The sequence below is a fragment of the Epinephelus fuscoguttatus genome, linkage group LG3 (assembly GCF_011397635.1).
Source record: "Epinephelus fuscoguttatus linkage group LG3, E.fuscoguttatus.final_Chr_v1".
Classification (NCBI taxonomy): Eukaryota; Metazoa; Chordata; class Actinopteri; order Perciformes; family Serranidae; genus Epinephelus; species Epinephelus fuscoguttatus.
The window spans coordinates 19,380,549-19,388,069 of NC_064754.1; positions in this window are offsets into that span (position 1 = coordinate 19,380,549).

The following is a 7,521-nucleotide window of genomic DNA, read 5'->3' on the forward strand; positions in this document are numbered from 1 at the left end:
TAGAAGGTCTGAAGGATGAGGTCATTTGTAATGATGATTGCATCCACACCAGGTAAATTGGTCAAGTTGTGGGGTAAAAAATCACTTTGCTTTGTTTTGGATGGCTCACATCCAGTATAAGTTTCAGTTTTCGGGAGATACCAGCTGCCTGGAGGTTCATCCAGTCCTTTCATGTAGTCATGTTCCTCTATTTCCAATTTACGCGGGGCAGAAGTCACTTCCTGCCGTCCGTCTGAATTTCGCACATCACAATAGCCATGAGATTGCAAACATCTCTTTCATCAAAACCATGCTTACTCTGCATTTGCATAATGTAGCAATTATTTGGTCATTAATATGAGTTTTTAATTTGCAGGGGGTGACAACAGCTTTTATTTCCATCATGTTTGACATCTACTTTTTTAAGACATTGAGTGTGACTAACTGAAAACAAACATGGCCTGTGTTTGTTCTGCCATGGCCTCTTGGAAGTCAAAAAGAGTAATGAGAATTTTGTTTGTTGGGGGGTGAGTTGTTTTGTTGCTCAATCACCATTTCCATAGAAAAGTGCTTGGTTTATTAACTCTTCCGTCCCTAATAGGGCGACTTTGCACATAGTATTTCAAAGTTTAATGAAGGACAACTGTTGGATTTTGCGCCAAGGATTTCATTCAAAAATTTTCAAACAACTTGAGTGGCAGTGTAACTTAAATTCCAATAGAAATTTTTCATATGCTGAAGGATACTTGTCTACACGCTTGCTTGTAAACATTTAATAAGATGCTCCATATTTATCTCCATCCTCTGTTGTTGTTAACAGATAGAGCTCTTGCACTCGCCACGATCACAGCAGGAGATCCATTTGTCAAACAGGCAAACTTGATACCGGGCGTCATTGTGCTCCTTTCAACAGCTCCAAACGGTGACACTGCCCCTCCTACTCCCGGGGGACAAGCTTTAACCCCCACCCCGTCCCCATCTCACTGTCATCGCTCATCTCTAAAAGGAGGCTTTGTCACAACGTCTCACTTTGGCAGTTTAACTTGATAGTTACCATTGAGTGCTTGTGGGTGGCAAAGGGTACAATTTCCTCTGGCTAGATAATAAACTCCAACAATTACTGGAAGCTTCCCATGGTGGATCCACGGATCCTTTCTCTATTTGCCTGTCCTTCTGTCCTTGATCTCTTGGTTCTCCGTCCATCTATCTTTCTATTATTCAAAACCTATAGCAATCAATCTTTGGTTCCCTCCCACAGCTCCGTGGTGCAGATAGTGGAATATTCCAAGCAGCCCTACCAGCTATGATGTAGCTCTACCGCTCTGCAGCAAGCGGGAGCCAACCGACTCTGTAAGCAATCAAGACAATGAGACAAACACATGCAGAGTCCCAGAGTCATGCAAGCTCATTCTTGCTATTTATTTACACCATGAGATGTCCTGGCCTTTGCTAAACGTCTTCTTCATGCTGTGTACCCCTAATTGAGCAGACTGTCGACAATATTTTTCAGTCCCTGCTGTAGAGCAGTAATGGAAGCTCCCCTAAGGTCATTTCTGTTGCACAAATTGGACAGGGCAGATGAGAACGTTGCTGAATGTTACTGAAATTGTTTCTGAGTCGATTCCTCCCGGAGAGCTTGTCCAAGGCTGTGCTGCATTTACTGAAGGTTGCTTAATAGGTGGTTTGGATTGCAACAAGTTCCTCCGCTCTCGCTCTCTCTCTCTTCCTGGCTGGACCAAATTTATTAAAAAGGCACGAATTCATGCACCACAGGGAGATTCAAATCCACACTTGTGCCTGCTCATGTACTAAAGCCAAATGAGTGTATTAATAGAGCTGAACTCCTGCCAGCTAATTCCTCTTCCTGTTACTTGAGGGGCCGCTCAGGTGTTTCTGCACACGCACTGAATGCGTTTGGATCCAATTTAAATTTGTGCAGCATCACTAATCAAGCTTAGAAGTTTCTTGTGAAATAACAGCAAGCTGTGGGTGTTTAGAGAGAAGAGAGGAAATGGCAGAGCATGAACAGGGAGTGCCAAAAGGACAAGACCACACAACAGTATAATTCAATCCATTAATTATTACCTCGTGAATGTTACAATTTTTGTTGAGACAGTGAGGAAGCAGAAGGTTACATAAATATGGTGAAGGATGTGGGAAAAAGTGCACTGTAAAATCTGACAAGTTGATCTTAAAAAAAATCTAGGAATCAATTGCCTTGAAAAGGGTAAGTGATAAACAATTTATCTTTATTATTGTTTATTTTATAGCTAAATGTTAAGTTTACTTATAATTTAGTTGTATTTAAACAATTTTGCGTAGTTGTAGCAACTTAAAATTGACAAGTGAAAATGAAATGAACTTTTTCAGTGTTAGCAACCTGAGCAAACCAAATTGGTCTGACTTAACTTGATCATGGCAAAGAGTATCTTGCACGTGGTGGAGGTAGGATATCTGCAACATCTGTTTTGCTTGCATGTTTAAGAATATACAATTGGTATTGTCAGCTGGGATAGGCTCCAGCATTTACGGCGACTGCAAAATACAAATATATAGCTCACCTATTGTTGTTTTGTCTATTACAGTTCAAAGCCAACCAGGTCTCATTCCGAAGTTGTTGAATATCGGCACTTGGGCGGTGACTTCTGCATCAGACACCGTCGAAAAAAGCCATCCTTTCACGTTGGCATTATACACAGCTGGGCGCTGTCAGTGTGTAATACCACCTGACAGCATCAGGGTAAAAGTCTGATTAAGGCTGGTGGAAAGGGGTGGTGGATTGGTCCAACAATCATCAACTGTGACCCGGGAGGACGGTGTTCACTTCCTGTATGACTGTAAAGCCAAATCCTGCTATTTTTTCTCCTAATTGCACCACATGCTTTTGTTGCCGAAACCAAATCATGCATGTGTGCGCTAAACATAAGCATGTGCGTTTGTTGTTGAAGGAAAATCGTCAGATTGCTTTGTTTCACCGATGTAGTACATTTATTTTGAAAGAGACTGTATGCAATCTGTACATTTCCTGTGAAAACAGACGTGTATTTTGAGACACAATACATATAACAGGCTGATGTTGATACGACATCCCAAAACGTCACCAACAGATGCACCAAGGCTACCTTATATGTCAGTTGGAGATGCGGTAAGTCAACGACCAAGCGGCAACATGTGAGTAGGTTGGGGTGAGAATGTGTTGAGAGCATATGAATAATAAAAGAGCTGAGATACACTTTTATGTCCCTAAATGGAAATTTGCTCTGAACTCTGTCCTGCAGTTCCACAGGAGATAAAATCACACTCTCATAATAAAAACATCTTAATATGCATAGTTTGTTGGAATGTTTCATTTGGCTTGTAAGCCGGCTGAAACTTGATTGAATATTGGTATTTGTGATAAAACTGTGCCATGGAAAATTTTGAAAGATTTAGTCTGAATATTTCTAGATTTTTCTTTTTAAGATTATTTCAAAAGTGGATTTGGAAGTTATCAAAATAAAAAATAATCCTGCTAACTAATCGTTCTTAATTTTGTGTACTTTATTTATCTAAGGTAATCAGTTTCCTAAATTGTACTGAGTAAACACAACTGTTAAGTCAGACTAACTTGGTTTACTAAAGCTGCAAGTACTTAGAGAGAACAAGTTCATTTCACTTGTCTTTTTTAAGTTACAACAACTTTACAGTAGTAAGAAGTAACATGATACTTTACAATGTGGAAATCCTTGTCTCATCCTCCTGTGTAGAATAAAACTTAGGATATGATGGTGGCCACAGATGATAGGTGCAGTGATTTAATCATTTTCAGTAATGACTCACCAAATCCAAATTACTGAGCTGTCAATTTTGGAGTGAACAAAAGCTGCACTAAGAACCCGATAACTGAATTCCATAGTTTTAAAAGTCACTCAGTTTTTAAGTGTACTGGGGAAGATAACCAACAGCACACTACTGTTACGCTTTGAAATCTGCTTTTCGCCTGCAGAAGGTGACCACATGTGTGATATTAACTAATATTGTGGGTTCATGGGAAAAGTACGGAGGGCCGACAAGATCATGAACCTGACGCACGTTAAGTGAATTTAATGCAGATTGGAGCCATTTATATGATAGTGTTCTTTCACTAATCACACTCCTCTCCTTTTCCCCACCACCTGCAATCTTCCCGCCTCCTCCCCAGTGCACACACACACACACACACACACACTCCCTTGAGGGCGATCCTTTACCAGGCTTCCCTCACTCTCTCTGAGCACCGTGCTCAGTAGGGACCAGGGCATGAATGAGCGACCTGGAAATCTCACTGTTTCAAATGACGGGTGTGCGGAAGTGGAGCTGCGAGCCTGGCCCATTATGCTTCCCAAGATTCATTCACTAAAAAAAAAACAGAGAGACACACATGAGGAGAGGGAGGACAGAGGTATGGCCCCACCCAGACCGCTCTTCCTCCCACCCCCACACCAGGGACTCCACTAAAGTGACATCATGTCTCTGTCACAGAGCAGACTGCATTGTTGGCAGTGACTGGCTCTAACTTTCAGCCTTCCCCACTCCCTCTCTCCCTCCCTCCCTCCTCACGTCCCGTCCTCTCCCTCATGCTCTTTTTTTTTTCTTTTTTTTTTCTCCCCTTGTTCTCCTCTCTTTTTGTTTTGTTTTCACGAACAACAAAGGGACGCCAGAGTCAAGGCTGGAGACATCCTTCCTCTCTCTGGCCATTTAAAAAGACAGCTCCCCCTCCCACCCATTCCTCCACTTGAATAGACAACACACACATATACACTCTAACCTGTGCACACACACACACACACACACACACACACACACACACACACACATATAGGACCTTTGGCTGCGCCCACAGCTTTACATTGGCCTCTAATTTCCTTTTACAGCAATGCCCATGTGCACACCGTGAAGCGTCCCACCATGACTCCCTCCTCTCTCTCACACACACAAACACATGCACAAAAATACAGACACACACACAACCACAGAAACGGCTGCCAACCCATCATTTATCAGCAGCACGCTGGGAGGTTTTTCTCACAGACACTCGAGGTGACGTCCCACTCGCTTCTTGATTAACTGCTACCACCCAGATTCATTTACCATAACTGATAGGGAGTGAGGTCCTGTGTGGGCTACTTCACTCGTGGAAAACTTTACCTAAAATGTTCAGATTACTGTTTTCATGTTACATTACATAACATTTGGTTTTTATTTATCATCACCACAATGGTTTCAACAGCCAATAACCTACAGTAAAAAAGGGGGAAAATTTCACCATCAAAGGTAATATGGAGCTGAGATTAATGGCAGGACATGTACTATAGATATATCTGCACCATGCTGTATTTATGATTCGGTCCATTATGTATACTTCATTACTCATGGTGCTTTTCATGTGCTGTATATTTCTTCTTTTGTTCTCTATCTGTCTGGAGTCACAGCAAGTGCTGTCATGTATCATCAGAGGTCACAGCACTTGTCAGAGGGAGTGATTCATATTTATCTGAAATGCTGCTCCCTGTAGGGGTCCCTTTGTGTTTGAACTCAGCACAATACATAGTTAGTCGCCTGATATGTCTTAAACAGTTGCATAAAAGAAGTCTGAAGTATTTAGGCTTCATTTATAATGTGACATATTGCTTCATTCAGCTGCAGTGCATGATCAGTGTTGGTACTCTTAAAGGTTATATATGTAACTTTTCATGTGTATTAATCACTTTAAAGTGCCAATGGGTGGACGGATTGTAACATACAGGGTGGCTGCTGGCCATTTGGGTGCATTAAGTGCAATTGCTTTGTTGTGCACCGCCCCAACACCAAAGCATTTGTGTGATTTTTTCCCAAAGTGAGATCACATTCCCCTTATATAAAGTAAGCCAAAGAAATGTATTTTCATTATCAATGTTACAAATAAGAAATTAGAACTATTCAAGAACAGTATATATTACACTACAGAAGTAACAACAGAGCAAGCAGATATACACAAATATGTTTTTTCAATAAAATAAAAGGAAGAATGATGTGATGTGATACAATATCAGTAGCACTGTTGTTGAAATAATTTGAATAAATAATAAGAAAAACACAACAGCAACAACAGCAAGAAACGCAAGCAAGTCCAGTTCGCCTACGCTATTAGCACTTACGATTACCATGACCTGGATGACTAAGAATCTTCACCGACAACTGTCACATTGGTCACACAAAACAGAAGAAAAATCACAAAACTTACACAGTATATTCTCCATTACAGAAGAACCAGGTATTTTTCAGCAGTAGCAGAAGGTTCAACAGAGGCACACATCTGCATTACCTCACTCCAAGGTCACTGGATACGATACAATACGATACGATACGATACGATACGATACAATGTGATACGATACAATACGATATGATGTGATGCGATGTGATGTGATGCGATGCGATACGATACGATACGATGTGTGCAATGTACTTTATTGTCTCCATAGGGAAATTCCTCTTGGACTCAGGAGCTGCACAAGTATTGCAGTATTACACATCAACCATTTATGTATTTCACACAACACCAGCACACACCAGCACACACCATAAGCAAAACATAACACAACCACTATGGCATCAAGCAACAAATCCTAACTGACAGCTTATGAGTGAGTTCTGCATTGTTGCTATTGACAGAAAGACTACCAGACGTCCCTGTCCCTTTGTTGAATGCAGGTATGTTTTAATGAGCTTTAGTTTAAAAAAACTTCACTCAGCAGGGACTACATTGTATCACTAACTCTAATATTAACCTATAAGTGTGAGGGCAGCACTCAACAAGGTCACGCTGCAGCTGCATTGTGTTCACTGAAACCATCGGCAGTGCAGCTCAAACTGTGCTGTGTCTGAGAGGGCCTGAGTGGGAAAGTTAATGCAATATGTATAATTATTATTGATGATGATCATATTCAGCTGTTTTGGTGCCCCCTCCAGCACTGGTGCCCTACACACGTTAGTGACTTTCTCACTTGCCTATAACAACCTATGAACTGACTTCTATGTCAAGGCCAAATTTCCTGAGAAAATCCAAAGGATGTGATGAACTTTAACCAAGAAATTCCTTTCTGGCAGAAAGCCCTGCTCCCAACAGCACGCTGCATCTCTCTACAGCTCAACTACAGCACAACATTGTGCAACAGTAGCTAACATAAGCATAGAAATGGAGGTTGCTAATGTCAACAGATGGCCGGCACTCTCCACGACACAGAGACCACACATGACCTTGTATACATTTTGAAAGTTGCAGCCCAGAGATGGACCTTCAGGTTTGTGCCGACTGTATTCAAGCTGTTAAATCTGCTGATCGAGAGTCTATCTTCGCAGCTAACATCTCCAGGGGGATATAATCTCTCTCTCTAGCTTGCATCCATCGCAAAATATTATATTGACTGGAAAACATCAGCTAATTCATCCCAACTCCCAGGGCTGGTTTGCAAATTACTTCACAACTGACGATGTGTACCAGCAGTAAAGCCTCATAGCAGCCATCTTTCAAGAACTTCCCAT